Source organism: Ostrinia nubilalis, chromosome 9 (genome assembly GCF_963855985.1).
Source record: "Ostrinia nubilalis chromosome 9, ilOstNubi1.1, whole genome shotgun sequence".
Classification (NCBI taxonomy): Eukaryota; Metazoa; Arthropoda; class Insecta; order Lepidoptera; family Crambidae; genus Ostrinia; species Ostrinia nubilalis.
In genome coordinates this window covers 12,056,188-12,073,624 of record NC_087096.1, presented here as the reverse complement: position 1 = coordinate 12,073,624, position 17,437 = coordinate 12,056,188, and the positions used below count along the sequence as shown (strand labels likewise).

Here is a 17,437-nt window from a genome sequence, read left to right as displayed (position 1 = left end):
AAAATTACACAAAGTACAAAATAAACTCTTCCCAAGACTACATACGTCTCTACTGTTTGCCATATTAGTAATACCAGCAATACCTCCAAAGACATTGACTGACTCGTGAATACCACACCGACTGAAAGGTTTGTTGATACCAGAAAGTATCTTCGGTATTTTTATTCAAAACTCAATGGTGACAACCCTGAGTGTTAAAGTGATTTTCTAGTACGTCTTAAACACTGCGTTTCCACATTACTTAACGCGATTCCAAGAAAAACAAATTGATAAAAATAGTGCTAAGTCTTTGTTGGTCAGTTTTATGCAAGCGAGTGTATTTTTTTCTTAGTTTGATATAGTTGCCTTTTAAAAAGGCTGTTTTACGTTTCAATCTATTATACTTTTTCATTTTGTTGCGCCCTTTTATGTTTGTTGATGGAAGATTGTATTTTGAACAATGTTTTAGAGCCGTATTCTAAAACGAAGAACAATGTTTGTGATAATGTTAAGACCAATTTATGCTTAAGTTCTCCTTTAGCATCATTTTATAAAATTGACTTGCTTAAAAGTAAGTAGGTAATCCTTCCAGTTTTTCAGCTAGTTGGTGACGAAATGATCGTCTTCTATTAAAACATCCATGAGTTCATTGGTCCCTCGGACAGGGGCGTCACAGTTAGTAGGACTATTTTAAACACTGCAAAATGATCTAAAAGTAATATATCACTGGAACAATAGTTATTACAAACATTAATAGACAAAGCGACAAGTATTACATGCCTTAACAAATGTTATAGCCACTATATCACGTTAATGCCTGCACACAATACGCATTGATAATAAACGGGGTAGTATTCGTTTGCATTGAATCAAACTGGTCGTAGGATAAGGCAATGTTAAGGTGAGAATACACTAGAGAGCTTACTTGTAATACAACTTCGAGAAGCTCTAATGTGCCAGTGTTAAGCTGGCCACTGACTTTTTCGGACTCTAGTAACAAAATAATTGTATTGCTCATTCGAACCGACTGATAACATGTCCTCTGAAAAACGAAATCAAATTCTTTTTTTCTGACAATGTTACTAAAATGTGGAAATCACTGAAAACAAAGGCTTTCGTTTGTCATATGTATTATTAAGATTGTAGATACACTTTAATGACACACTGGTCCGAACATTCACGGCGATGCAATGTGTATCAATGCACTTGATTTTGCGAAGAAACAGAAAGCAATGACACATTATAAGCATTAAGTTGAACATGGCGTCGAGCATTCGCAGTTCGCATGTTACATTAAACAAAATATTGGAACATGTAGTACTTAGGTACCTATTTATAAATGAATTGGAATACTTATACTGTCTGCATTTATTACGATATTGCATGGGAATGTCATAAATACACTACAATTGTAGTAATTTCTTCTCTATCTGACATCAATCAGGCTTACGGGCTTTAAGCTTTATTTGTCCGAAGTAGGTTGTAAAAGTCTAGGATAAAGCACCGCACACTTACCACAATAAGACAAGATTTGAACCTTATATGGATAGCATAAAATGTATAATCCATTGGAGAAATTCATCATTGTGTTTTAGTCAGACCTTCCAGCCTCTTTGTTTGATTATGTACAGTCAGCGTCAAGTAGTTCGTGACACCCAATTACACATAAAGTAGCCAAAAAGTTCGCAACACGTCTTTGTTACCTACAAATGAAATAAGGTTAAAATTATTGGCTACTTTGGGTGTCACGATCTATTTGACGCTGACTGTACCTACATAAATTCGCGTTAGATAATCTAACTAAGAAACAAAGTGAAACTTTAATCTTAAAAAAAAATATAAATAAAATAAATATCTAAATAATTCCAGTACCAAAAAGTTTGAGAATCGATGTTTCTTCTCTTTTACGGAAAACTACTGAATCCACACAAACAAAATCACGGAGAAAATCTAAAATAGTCTTTAGATGCTGTAATAGGCAGCTGAATCTAAGAGAAAAACTTAAAGAAAACAATTATTTACGTCTTGATTTATAGACGTACGATATATTAAATATTTACTCTGTATTTGTATCGCTATAAATAGCATTCAATAACTCTTTCCAATTGAATAGTAATTGAATTCCTATCGTACCCCCGGGCAGTGCGTGCGCGCAGCCAAGTAGTACGCACTGTAGTCCACCAAACAGATCAGCCAGCACATCTTATTCCTTTAAATTAAATAATTTAAATTAATTTAAATAGGCCAAGAGCTTCCTCGTTGAGAATAAAAAAAATGCAAAACTCGTCATGGCTGTAGAGACACTAGCCTTTATTTTGTCACTTATTTGACATGTACCACAAAATTTTATATTAACATAGTTATAACATAGCAAAAATTTTTATGAGTAAGTATGTGTTAGTAGTGAGGTGATAATCTGAATCATGAACTAGAGGTTCCCACTGCGCTCTATTAATTTATTGAGCTCTAGAAAAAAATATTCTAAAACAATACACTCATATTAGTTACTATTTTTTGCATAAATTGTTTGAATGCAACATGTTATGCACTGAAAAGTTGACGTACCTACATAACAAACTTTTACTTAAATAATAATATAATTTCGTGTCAAGATGTGTCAGATCAATTTTACGCATAGGTACTTTATGATATTTCAGTATGTACCTACTTTACTTTGTTTTAAGTTGTATTACTTACCTATACGCAGCGTAAATTAAAAATAAAGTTAGTGGAAGAAAAGCTCTACAGTGTAGTTTTTCTTTATCTTAAAACTGGTTTGGCTGTTCTATCTTCACTACACCTACGCACATCGATCGATCATACAAACTTGGACATTTAACCAGTTTGATTAATATCGATTATTGTACATTGCCAAAATCATATTCGAGTAGACTTTTGTATCGATTCGAATCGCTTCCATCAATCATGTTCAATCGGATTACCGAATCAGTGTCTCAATTTGTACTCTAAAGTGTTTGGTAGCTGATAGTTAAGGAGTAGAAAGTATTATAAATTGAAACAAGTCTTAAAAAATACTCTACTACCTACATTTGAAATTAAATAAAACTTTGTTAGTTTTCTTAAGTTTAAGATGGTTTCCGTTTGTACAATTAAAATAATATGTAATATATCACACTTTTTTCGCGTTATAACCACAATAATAATTGATGCAGAAACGCAGGCTTTTCCTCAATGACCATCACATTTTTTGCTTTCCTGATTTATTGGATCGTAAAGAATCATCCACTATTTGTACATTCATTTGTTCAATAAAGATTTATATATCATTACTAGCGGCCGCCCGCGACTTCGTACGCGTGGATCCCATTTTATCCCCTTTAAATTTTTCCTAAATTTTCTTTGCTATAAACCTCACGGAGTCCGAGACCTTTCCAACGAATGCAAAACCGTGGAAATCGGTTCGTGCGTTCTGGAGCTATACCTAGCGTCAGGAAGGAGAACCTGACTTATTTTTATATAGTGGATAAATTTTAATTTTGAGTTAATGTTAATTATCACATTACATGACAACTTAGACCTTTTAAAAACTAGCTTTTTCTCACATCAACACCCGCGTTATTTTGAAATTCACAGGCTCATTTCCCTCTTTTAAAACCGAGACATTTTTTGAAACACAAACTCAAATTTTATCTATATCTGTTCATTAGTTCAAGCGTGAGAAGGTGAGTGACAGACTAGTTACTTTCCCATGTAACAATACTAGTACTGATAGAGTATTAAAAAGCAAAATCAATTTAAATAAGGATTTTATCAATGTTGGGTGGTGTCATACAACTCTAATGATCGGATATAAAACGCAGATCATTAAGTTTATCACTCACTGTTTAATCGATTGCTCGATGCTAATTAGATCTCATCGTCCGATTGAATCGATTCGCCGGAAGCGATTTATCTCATAACTCGTAATTTGTATTAAAGTAGCGCGATTTTCTTCAAACTCCTTTTTTATATTGGAATAAAATGTATAATATTATGAAAATATATATGCATAGCTAATAGCCTTCTTACCATATTTGGCGTAAGCTATAATTTCACACTCTTACTTATGATGTTTTGTGGCCCGCCCCCGTCGTCTGAGATAGCGTTAGGGCGCGAGTAAACTGAGTCATTTTTACCGACTTTAAAAAAAGGAGGAAGTTCTGACTGTATTTGTTTGCCACCGTTATCATAGCGCATCAAAATCACTGAAAGTTCACACAAAGTCTGGGGTTGGATTGCACCATCTTTCTTTAACTTTGACAAACATCAAAATTTTGTCAAACTCCATACAAAAAACACCGGTTATCGTTATAGTTACGGTCTAAGTTGGGTGGTGCAACAAAGCCAAGTAATTTACGGATATTCTAGAATGAAGTTCAAAACTTAACCTGATTTAAAGCTTAGAAAGCTTTTGATTGGTTGGTTTAAATATTTCGATATTTTCGTCGACAATCGTCTCACGAGTCTACACCGCTAATTGGAATTTGGCTAAAGCTGCTGTTAGCAGAGCTAAATTTATTTCCACAGCTCTTTTGAACATTGATCAAAGTGAGTAAGTACCTAAAATGCCCACAAAATTCAATTTACTTAACTTGTTGCTATTTAGCTACTCTACGCTGTAAAAGCAACTTAGTATCCGCGGAGCCTTATATTGCACGAGCGCCATACTACGGTGTCGAAACGCATAATAAATGCAGTTTGATCCATAAGAATATTCTAGATTTTAATACAGTATAATGACTATATTAAGCACGATTTTTAATACATTATGTATTCTGAACTAGGTTTTGCTCGCGGCTTATTCTGCACAGTGGAGTAAGGCACACAAAATCGTTTTACGTTCATATACGTCACATCATCAGTATTTATGATGAACTCTTTACATTAAAGTTCTTGCAACTCACGAAAGCTTTACTTGTGTGTGTACGTGTAAATGTAAAGCTCACTCGCCTTCGTGAATTGCAGTATAGTCCAGTAGAATTAGCTTTTAAAGCGGAAATAATTCCTACAAAAGATTTTATTGTTTTAATGGCTTCATTGGTTGCCCATTAAGACTCTCCTAAGTTTTCGACTTCGACGGAGTTGTGCTTAAGTGGTGGGGGCCCCCGAAAGGGGCGCTTTTTCGGTTTTCCAGTTATACCGCGTAAAGGACTTACCCTATCGAAAAGTGGTCTTCCTGATGGTTGAAGGGCATTTAATTCTGCATTAAATAAGACCAAATTCATATGTTTTGAACAAACCGTTCTCGTGCAAATGTTCGGCAAAGTAGAAAATATGTGTATAATTAATGACCCTCTCCACGTCCAATGGCTCGTTACCCGCAGGCTTTCAAGTCTTGAAAAGGAGCGCCTCAACCAGTGTAACCCTATCAAGGCATACGAGCTGGATTCGCTGATCCTTGTTCGTCCCAGCCGTTCCTTAACTGCGGTTGCTGCACCTCTTCCTGGCACTCACCTGAACGACTCTGTGTTACCTACTGTAGCTGCCCCTCTTCCTTGTATCCTCCTGCACGACTACGTTGCCTAGCCGTATGCCTGGTCTAAGGTTTGACGCCAAAAATCAACAACAACAAGTTCATATTAAAACGCTGATGAGTTTTTTGATTGTTTGTTTGAACGCGCTAATCTCAAGAATCACTAGTTTGATTGAAATAATATTTTTTGTGTTGAATAGCTCATAAATTGAGGAAGGCTATAGGATATATATGTCACCGGAAAATAACAAGACTCGTAAGTTGATCAATTTTCTAGGTAGTTGATCAACTCTCGGAAAATAATAAACGGCATTTGAAATGTACTATTTAACGTATGTATTTTAGTAAGTTGATTAATTTACGGCGTCTTGCCGTTAAATCATCCGACAAAGGCAAGGTGCACGTTGATTGGTTGAAAGACTCACGTGCTTTTATACTGCTCCCCGCCACCCGGCCGCCGCCATTACCGGTTTAAACGTAAATAAATCTATCTATTATCTTTATTTACAGTAGTAAAATTAGCAATTGTTGTTTTGTGTGGTAATAATTCTCATTATAACGCGTCATTTTATTTATGATGAGTGAAATGCAGGCTGTAGTGGTAGAAATAAACAAACTTACCTACTTATTATTAATATAACTTACAAAAATAAAACTCTGAGCTCCAATATAATATTTTTTTAAACATTTTCCATTTATTTAACTATACATAACTTTAATATCCCTATCTCTAAAATGTAAATATTAAAACAACGTGTTTGTAACTCTATGAATAAACACTTGCTAAATGCTTATAATTAATGCTGTCGACCAATCAGAGAAAAGTGTATTAAGTGACGGATAATAGTGTACCGTCAAATAGTACACTGGGCAACGATTGGCCCATTTGTGGATGATTTTACTTGTAGCAATATAGTTAATTATTAAATTACGGCTAGGTATATTTTCCGAGAGTTGATCAACTTCCTAGAAAATTGATCAACTTACGAGTCTTGTTATTTTCCGGTGACATATACAATCACTCTACGACTAATAGAGCCGAAGCAGCAAAGAAAAATGTTGCAAGCACGGAAAATAGTATTTAAACTATTTTCACGCGTGCGAAGTTGATTTTGTGGCGTCGAACCTTGGACCAGGCATACGGCTAGGCAACGTAGTCATGCAGGAGGCTGCAAGGAAGAGGGACAGCCACAGTAGGTAACACAGGGTCGTTCAGGAGAGTGCAAAGAAGAGGTGCACCAACCGCAGTTAAGGAACGGCTGGGACGCACAAGGATAGGCGCATCAAGCTCGTAAGCCTTGATTGGGTTACACTGGTTAAGGTGGCCCTTTTCAAGACTTGGAAGCCTGTGGGTAACAAGCCATTGGACGTGGAGAGGGTCATTAATTATACGTATATTTTCTACTTTTCCGAACTTTAGCGCGGGAACGGTTTGTCCAAAACATTTGAATTTGGTCTTATTCAATGCAGGATTAGGTGCCCTTCAACCGTCATGAAGACCACTTTTCGATAGGGTAAGTCCTTTACGCGGTATAACCGGAAAACCGAAAAAACGCCCCTTTCGGGGGCCCCCACCACTTAAGCACAACTCTGTCGAAGTCGAAAACTTAGGAGAGTCTTAATGGGCAACCAATGAAGCCATTAAAGCAAAAAAATCTTTTGTAGGAATTATTTCCGATTTAATCAATTTTTGTGTTTAATTCTACTGGCCTAGTAGGTATTTCTAGAGATCCAAACTTGCGAACTTATTTAGTAGGCTTACTTTTTTGCATATTTGCTACCCGATAGAAAGTAAATAAGACCTATTGATGTATTGTTAACAAATTGAATCATTAATTCTTTTGTACTACAAGTTCAACAGAGGTCAAACCAGGAAGCATTACTAACAATGATTAATGGTATAAATAGTGCGCGTGAAATTTTTGTTATTAAGTACATAGGTAGGTAGTTGAGGATTCTAAGTGAAGTTCTTTCCACCTTCGGTCTGATCATCACATTTCATCAGGTGAATCGATGAAGCACATGATGTCGTGCTCTGAGTGCCCGAGCAACTGCTCGCAGGATTTAATGTATTAATGACAACGAAACTCTTGTGGCGGAGTTTTGGACTGGCACTGTGTAGGTTTATTGTCGACACGACACGAAGAAGATCAGTAGGCCTATGATGCGTGCCGCGATAAGATTTTATCACGAAATTTTACCAATTTTACGTGATATGACCACATGTTTGTCGTCTAAAATCAGCGATAAGATTTTATCACGGCGCGCATCCTAGCCCGGCAAGTGAGATGCAGGTCAAAAGCTTCTCTGTTGTGGACATTATCTAAGAAAAGAATTACCCATTATGAAGTTGGTAGGTGTTTAGAAATGCAGCAATTGCTTACCTTCCACGCAAGGTGTAAATTAAATAAGGCGTAGCTCACACTAATCAATTTCCTAACGCGGCACGCCAGTTTATTTTGACAGAGTGAAATACATAGGACGGCTGTTTCAAGCTCATTTATCAAAATTAAGAGCAGTTTATAATCCCCTTAAGAATAACCATTACATTACGTTTTGTTACCGTTACCAGTAATGTAAAAATATAGGCACGTTAAACTAAGCACAAGTATCTTATACAGTTGTGATACGGGCTATTTTGCAATATGAATGTATAATCTGATGTGCTGTTGTGTGTATTAACCATTTTAGGTCTGACAAGCGTTCGTTTTTTTGAGGTTCTTGCACCTTTAGCAATGCGTGCTTACATTTTTTACCTATATTATACCGTAACAATCCCGTGGTAAGAGGATTTTCAAATAATTAACTTTTTAAAAAAATAAAACCGACTTCAAATGCGTGAACACAAAAAAAAACTAAAAATTAAAAATATTGCGTATAAAAAAGTTCATCCCCAATTTTCCACCCTTGGGGGTGAAATATTTTCTTCAAATTCGCATGAAACCACCCTTTTGATAATACCTATTCAACAAAAAAATAATCGTTCAAATTGATTTATAATCGGCGGAGATATTGCGTATAAAAAAGTTCATCCCCAATTTTCCACCCTTGGGGGTTGTTTTTTCTATTATTAAATTTAAATGGGACCACCCTTGAGGTATTACCTATACGCCGAAAAAAGATTTGTTCAAATCGGTTCGTAATTGGCGGAGTTATCGCGTAACAAACATAGAAAAAAAAAAAAAAAACATACGGGTCGAATTGAGAACCTCCTCCTTTTTTGAAGTCGGTTGAAAAGTAAATATACATGTACACGTTTCTTAAGCGCAATTTACAAAATCAACATTCTACTGAATTATAAAAAAAATCTCTGGAGTTTTTTTTTCCGAAGTGCTGCGCCTGGCAGGTTTTTTTATTAATTCTTTCATTGCTAGCATAAAATTATACCTATTATAGACTTTCTCATTTTCTTGGAGGTAAGTTGAACCTTAACTTCGAACTCCTCCTATGTTCTTCTGATTAATTTCGTTGCAGGTCCAACGACAGTTTAACAACAGCGGTCAAGCTGTAGATCCTGGCTACACAGGAGTTGCAGCAGGGGGAACGAGAGGTTGGAATAGTCCCGTTTCTCATTTTCTGACCCATTCTTAGCCTGCATCTCACCTGATAGAAAGAGATGCCCTGGCAGAAAAGAGGAACTGGCTATCTTCTCTCACACTGTTCTCATAAAAAACCTCCCGCCAAAGTAAGTATAATCTACTCATAATAATAGGTATATCTAACTCAAGCTTATTCTCAATACCATGTGTCATCGCTGATATGACATTAGTTACGAGTTACGACATTCACCTGGGAACTGACGTTAATTGGAACCGCGTAATTCCATATTCCAATCACGAAGAACTTTTATCTACTATGAACATGAGGTATGAGGCTTCAACCTACAATTTTCTTCAATCTGTCGATATAAACAAGCGCTTTGACTAACATAAGAAACTAGATTTATTAAAAATACCTCTAAAGGTGAGGACATACTGTGGTTAGGCGTGCGAGTGTAATTCAAGTGATGGTTAAGGGATGAGAAAAGCAAAGATATTGGACATTTTTTGACCGACTTCAAAAAGCATGTTCTTTTATTCAAGTATTTTTTTCTAGTAGGTATGTACTTTAGGTGCCAGGTTTTCTATATTAGAATAGTATACGCATCAATGCTATGAAAACGGTTTTAAATCATGGGAATAAGAGAAGCTTTTTCCTAATGAACATAAATGTACTTATAGGACATTAGAATCTACGTGTAACGTTACGACTTTATGTGATATTAAAATAATAGTTGGTTGTTCTAACTCTAGTCTAAAAATAGTCATGTGTGCTTAGTCTTAGAATTATCCGTTTTAAATCTCTAGAACATTCCCACTATAACTTTGATTAAGCCATTAAACGATGTTAAGTTAATGGCAATAATAACGTGTTCACAAACTATTCCAAAGGAATATTATCTTTACAAATAATAACAACTGAAAACCATTTATTATACTGAAATTATCTAGTACTGACAATCCGACATATTATACTTATTTAATACCAAATATTTTACTTCCTACTGACAATTTGATTTACGATAGGTAGATTTAATATAGACAATTATTATTTAACATAAATATTGTTTTATATTTTTTTACTATTGCTTGCAAGTCGGTAAACAAAAGGTTGTTTAATTTAATTGTATTAATTATTTCAATTATTACACAAATTAGCGGAGTAATTATAAATAATGTTGCTGGGTAGTAAAACAATGCGCTAATGGAATTAGGTGAATGTTGTCTTCCTAAATAAAAATGCGAACAGCTAGGGACTGGAATTCGCTGCCTGCTGCTGTCTTTCCCGGGCCTTTTCAACGCGAGAGTTAGGCACTTACAGGGCAGATGTACCATCCTAGACTGCATCTCACTTAACACCAGCTGCGATTGCGCTCATTAATACCTGCCTTGTCATGCATAAAAACAAATAAGGGAAATCTTCTTTAATAAAACACATCTGATTCCTATTTATTGCTAAGTACACATTTAGCATCATTTGTGTGTCAATCATGTTTGTCGTCTTCTATTTTAATTATACTTCCTAAGACAATAAAGAATGATCACGAAGGAATTTACCCACGATGCACATTATAGGCTAAGGGCACGTCTTTTAACTCAATTGACTTGTCTTAATTTCAGGGTTGCCACGCATATTGTGGAAGATTTTCCGTATAATCTACTAAATAATTACTTTGATACAAGCAGGTCTATTACAAGAAAAATGTATTTATGAGGTTACAGGGAAACAGGGAATTTAATGATACACATTTTCGCATGCACACGAAAAATTTTTGTATTTTTTTTAAGTAGCCAACACTGTGTTTTCTGTATTTACCCTTCCTTATCTGTTACCGTAGATTATTTCACCTAATAACACAAAAAATTCAGTCTACAAATTAAAATACTGTGAAATAGGTAGTATGTTTTTAACCCTTTACAAACATACAACAACAGTGGCTAGTTGCTACCACTTAACCTTTCGGCTTTGTCTTAAGGCCCAAAAAAGTTCAAATATAAACAGTGGTTAGTTGCCACCACATTTCACATGTTTCTTCATAAATTGGAATCATCCAAAAAAGCTTTGAAATATGGATCCAACTTTTAAACAATAAATCTTTAGCTTAGCAACCCTACAAAGCTCCACTTACCTATGCGTAGTGACTCGATACCGTGGCTGCTTCTCACCTCGCACGCGCAATCTCGTAATCTGCAAAAGATAACCACACTTAACAATGGGCTATTAGAATAACCGAATATATTCAGGTAATCAGATGTGGCCATGGAAATTAGGGAAATTTCCCTGGCTACCAGGGGACTGATGTGAGAGAGTCGTTAGTTCTACTTGTATTTAGTGCGTGTAATCTCTTTAACTGATATTGTCTGGCTTTGTAAGTATAAAAGAGGTTTGCACAGTAGATTTTATGCAAAAATGTGAACTACATTGAACTCTACACAGACGTGCGATGCTTAGTACGAGTAGGTACACTTACGTATTCACAAACGATACTTGCTTAAGTAAAGCAGTAAATCAAATGCAAAGCGTTGAATAGAGCTCTGTGATTGGTTCGTGTGTGACCCTGTGCGTCCACGCGCTCTGTGAGGTCTCATAGTAATGTTCGTGAATACGGGCGTTAGTACACTAAACGAGAAAATTTCAGTCTAAAATATAATAATATTACATAATATAAACAAACATATTGGCCTACATATTGCAAAATTGCACTTAATAGAAGAACAAGATGCCACAGAGGTTTGTAAGCTTGATATGCCCCTTCGTACTTAAGTTATTGTTACTTTACACGCACCTACTGGGCACTGAACCTGCTGCTCATGAATTCATTGTGAAAAGGGCCAGGGCTGATGACAGTGTTATTAATCTTAAGTGGAACTTAAAATGAATAATGTTATAATTGTTCTGTGCTCATAAAAACCTATGTTATTTTTAACTTTACATAATTTTTATTGTACTTTAATGGAGAATTTAGACAATGAGGCTTAAAAATTCTCATAAAGAATATAACAATTTGGTGCCTTAATGATTATTGAGAAGGGACTAATTACTATTATGTTACTTTCTTGAAAGATAGGTACTTACGCCCGCATTCACAAACAATGCTTGCTTAAGTGAAGCAGCAAATCGAATGCACAGCGTTGAATAGAGCTCTGTGATTGGTTCGTGTGTCACCCTGTGCGTCCACGCCACGAGCACTGTGAGACCTCATACTTAGTAATGTTTGTGAATACGGGCGTTAGTTGTATTAGCCACGAGATATTAAAATGTATCCAAACTAATATTATCTTGAATTTATCAAAGTGAACGTACTTTATTGACACTACCTCAATTTAAAATTCTAACGAACAAATAAACTCATCAATAAAGACAATACCAAATAAATATTGATACAAGCGTACATCATAATGCATACAGCATTAAATTTAAATTATAATATACAGTTAGTAAAAGCCATTTTACAATTCTAGTGTCCATAAAACAATCTTGTAAGTTTAATGGACGGAAAATTTGTGCTTTGAAATGAAAACATGTAGGCTGAGTTGCACCACCTAAATTTGACCGTAACTATGACGATAACCGGTGTTTTTTGTATGGAGTTTGACAGATTTTTGACGTTTGTCATAGTTAAAGTAAGATGGTGCAACCCAGCCTTACAAGTAATCTAGCTGAGCTGTCGTTGGATTATTTATTACAGAATTGTGTATTCAAAACTGCTTTACATTTGTCGTAACCACTTATAATGGTTTGCAGACTAAATATTTAATAGGGAAGAAAAGTGGAGAAGCTAGTTAACACCACTTGTTGAAAATTTCTTTTACTTGACCGACATCAAAGATTAAGATTGCAGATGCAATTTTTTGTAGTGGAAACTGCTGTTCTTACCTAATATCGCCAAAAGATGGCATTTTATTTACGTATAAGAAAGTACGTTTCTTTACCCATAACAGGGCCTGAAACCTGATGGAAAGTAATGATCATGTCAACGAAGTATTTATTAACTAATTAATAATCAAGAATATTTATTAGTAAAATTAGCAGGTATTTTAAAGTGCTTTTCCCTTTTTGAACTAGCATTTTATCCAACTAGTAGATGAAGTGAAAGAAACGGCCTCATATAGGCTCGCGGCGTATCACATCCTACATGTGCGCAGTAATGTTAATATTATGTCCTCACTTACTTCATATGCTAAAGGCGAGAGTCAACCTTCTAGAGAGGATATACTTTGCGGAAAATCCGACAGGATCTACGATAGGTAGTTGTTTGTCCAATCATTTTCTGATGTTTTATACAGGGTGTTAGGTAAATGGGTATATGAGCCGACACTAGCCCATATTAACATGGCCATAAATAAATGGTATGGTGAAATCAGAAATTTGATATCATCATTTTTTTTTTTAATTTTCATACAAAATAAATTTTATACAATCCGGTTTGTATGAAAATTAAAATAATTAAAATTATGATATTAATTTTCTGACTTCACCATACCATTTATATGCCCTTGTTAACATGGGCTAGTGTCGGCTCATATACCCATTTACCTAACACCCTGTATACTGACACCAGTGTCAGAGATCACTTTCGGTCTATCATTGGACCGATTAAACTGCACTGTATTAAATATTCAATGTTGAGGGAAAGGGAAATTACTAGTCTTGTACATCCTCTGACATCTGTCGAAAGTTGTTTGGAATATTATTTATGAAATGTAATACATACATACTAAGTAAAATATACATAGTTAATAAGCAACCTGTTTTCAGCGTGCACATTAATTTGTGGTGCTCATAAATAATTTAACCTGGCGATGAACGAATTGTGTCAGTTTCTGAGCGTTATTGCAGTGAAAAAAATTTTAATTTACGCTTATTTTATTATTTAAAGATCTGAGGAACAATAAATAGGTAAAAAACCCGCCTCATCAAGATTCTAATTCCTCTGTACGTTATCAACTCAATGCAGCTCCCTGCTTCTGCCATCCACTCCCCGTTCCATTTTTGATTTATCTGTATAACGGTCTTACAATTTATTGCCATGAATTGTCTGACACTTACTCCAATTAATATTCGCAATCAGCGTTGAAATAATCTCACTGCTGACAGCTTGTCAACAACTGCAGCTACCGTTCTGGTGCCATTAGGTATGCAGCCGTGGGCTACGGCTGTGTAACTTAGCTAGACGATTCTACATATTATTAATAATAAAAAAAACTGGACGTGACGCTACTAAATCCTGGCGCCAATGTGACCACACCCTTAGTGTAGGCGCACACTAGGCGACACGCGACAGCGACAGCTCGGCGACTTAGAGTAGGCGCACACCGTTGATTTTTAGTTGGCCGATAGTTGTGCCCGATTTTAATTTGTATGAAGAATCGGCCAAATCGAAACGGCGTAGTGTGCGCACTCCCATACATGCCCATACTGATCAACTGCCCGACTAAACTATCGGCCAACTAAAAATCAACGGTGTGCGCCTACTCTTAGGCTGGGTTGCAACATCTTACTTTAGCTTTCACAAACGTCGTCTGTCGAACTCCATACAAAAAACATCAGATTGGTATCATCATTATCGTCAACAGCTCTTTACACAGTCCACTGCTGGACTATGAGCCTCCTCCACAATAGTGGAGGGTTTTGCCATAATCCCCACGCCTGGCAGGCGGGAGATCGCAGTTTAAAAGATTGATGTTTTGTTCAAAGCTTCGTATACTTGGCGTCAGAGTCGCGGAGTTGCGACGACAAGGTAATTATGAAATTGTCTAGAATAGGCGTCTAGTCGCTGACTTGTCGCTGTCGCGTGTCGCCTCGTGTATGCCTAGACTTATAAATAGCTTTGTTCGCTTGTTCATTAAGTACTTAATTTGCATTTGTCGGAACAAAAACTACTCTAAGCTAACCATAACTTCCCGCTCATGACTTTTCCTCGAGCCAAACTAATAAATTCTTCACTTAATTGACGGGTTAATTGTAACCTAGCATTTCGTTTAGTGGATAGGGCTGTTGAAGATCGGTATTTTTACAGCGTATCGATGTTTAATTCAAGCAAATAACTGTTAAAGAAAACTTGAGGATTAGATATTCTCTTAAGAGTTACAAAGTAGCTAGTAGAATGCTGCCCGGATCTAAGAAATCAATTAACGGATAAATTAAGCCAGTAAAGGACAATGTTCGTTCTCCATACATTGTTCGCCTAAAAACCAACAATTTTGACATATTACTACCCGAAAGCGAAATAATACGATTCTTTGTGTAAGAACAATGATTCCTGATGGACACTTGCCATAAAATTAATGATTAAGAATATCAAATCACAGCGATTTTATAATATGTCGTTTATGACAACATGGCGTCTAATGTATTGTGTGAATGTATGAACACCGATTCGCGAAAAATGTTTTGTATTGTCGTCACGCCGAGTCGCAGCCAAATAGTATAAAATAATAGAACAAGTTTTAGAAATACAACTCGGCATTCCACTTTATAATATGCCCACATATTGCACGTAAATAAACAACATGAATCGTAGGTTGTTTCCACCCTTGTCATCTGACACATGAAATAAACTCCTATTGTATTATAGATATCGAAGCCGAATCGTATATAATAATAGAATGGGTTTTGGAGATCACTCGGGGTTCCACTTTTATAAAATACCTACATATTGCATAAAAATAACACGAATCATGAGTTTTCTTTTCACCATTTACATCTGACACGAGATAACAAACTCATATCTCCATGACTACCGTCGTAGTCTATGCCAAAGACTACAATATTTTAAGCAAGAAGTTTCAAACCTTAGCGGCTACGGTAACCCCTGGGCCACATACATCATGATAACATTCGGTCGACACCGGAACGAAGTCTTGCGATTATGCAAAAAAGCATCGTATTCTAGTGCGGCTATATCACGTTCAACCGGGGTTTTAATTCGACTAAAGTCCTGACTAAAGACTGGAAGAAAATACGCCGCATTGTATGAGCACTTCGTGTTCGTTAAAGCGGCTTCAGATCTAGAGCCCACATAGTTTTCTTTCCAATAATATCCGCAAGTAGCGCTGCATGATCTTTACAACAAAAACGGCAATAGTTATTAAGGTGCCAAAATTATATGATTACTTTGGCACGGTATTATACACGTTCGAAGTTTTGTCATTTTCATTCATTTCATCATCATCATCATCATTTCAGCCACAGGACGTCCACTACTGAACATAGGCCTCCCCCAATGACTTCCACATCGCACGGTTGGTAGCGGCCTGCATCCAGCGCCTTCCCGCTACCTTTATCAGGTCGTCGGTCCACCTTGTGGTGGGTTGACATTGCAGAATATGACTTTTGATAGGTTCATCATAGAATTCGGCGGGGATATCCTCACGGAGGAAGTTCGTAAAAGGGCGGAACAAGATCTTATAATAATGCAAGGCCGAAGCTGTAACGCGCATGCTCCTACGTGTAATCCGGCGAGTATGCAATAAATAGTAATGTCTGGTAAATAGTGGTAATACGTATCGTTCGTTCGTTCGTTTCAGCCGAAAAGACGTCCACTGCTGGACAAAGGCCTCCCCCAAGGATTTCCACGAAGACCGATCCTGCACCGCTCGCATACAGGCACCTCCCGCGCCCTTCACCAGATCGTCGGTCCACCTAGTGGGAGGCCTGCCCACGCTACGTCTTTCGGCTCGTGGTCGCCACTCAAGAACTTTCCTGCCCCAGCGGCCATCAGCTCTACGAGCTATGTGCCCCGCCCCGTCTATGTCTATATGCGCTACGATTACAGGGTATCATTTTGCATAGTCGCAAGACTTCACTCCGCTGCTGTCAAATCAATGTCGCATAATGTTATCGCAATGTGTGTGGCCCTTGGCCAAATCACAGAAGCTTGCGTAGAAAGAGCACTTGAATGACAATGAAAATCAGGGTTACCATTTTTTAAGATCTCCTCACTATTGAGGGTAACAAAGTAACATTAATAATCTAGCCATTAATTACATTTATTACCTATACGAGAAAGTAAAGCAACATGCGGTTTTATTTTAATTTGTAAAATATTTGTAACAGTTTGTTCCAAGTTTAGTTTTACAACAGTATTGCTGTTTCAGCTGTCACTGGGAAGCTTTGGGAAAATAAATAAATAGAAAAAATATTAACATACCTAAATATTTATTTAAGTTTTTATGTTCATTATCATAATATGCCAATTTAAGTTACACTGTGTGACAGTCTTTGACACTAAACAAACTCTTCAGCTTAACAATACCTACCTACAGGGCGTTTTTATAGTAATCTTGCTCTTGCTGATGAAACAAGAAGGGTTGATGATTCTACTACTGAAATACAGCTACTTTTCTTACAGGACCAATATCAAATTCTCAAAAAAATTCACATCCTCGTGATGGTGATAATTTCTATGGAGAGGTTTTTTTTTATATTCGGTCTCTTGGGATA

The 17,437-nt window shown here is 36.4% G+C and overlaps 1 protein-coding gene across 1 annotated transcript in view; it reads right to left on the bottom strand.

Annotated features, from left to right (window-relative positions):
• Window positions 1-11,183, bottom strand: part of LOC135075025 (uncharacterized) — a 96,496-nt gene extending 85,313 nt beyond the window's left edge. The window contains exon 1 of the mRNA XM_063969397.1: window positions 11,121-11,183. The gene's annotated coding sequence lies outside the window, so the exon portion shown is untranslated. The remainder of the gene's footprint in view (window positions 1-11,120) is intronic.
• Window positions 11,184-17,437: the final 6,254 nt, after the last annotated feature.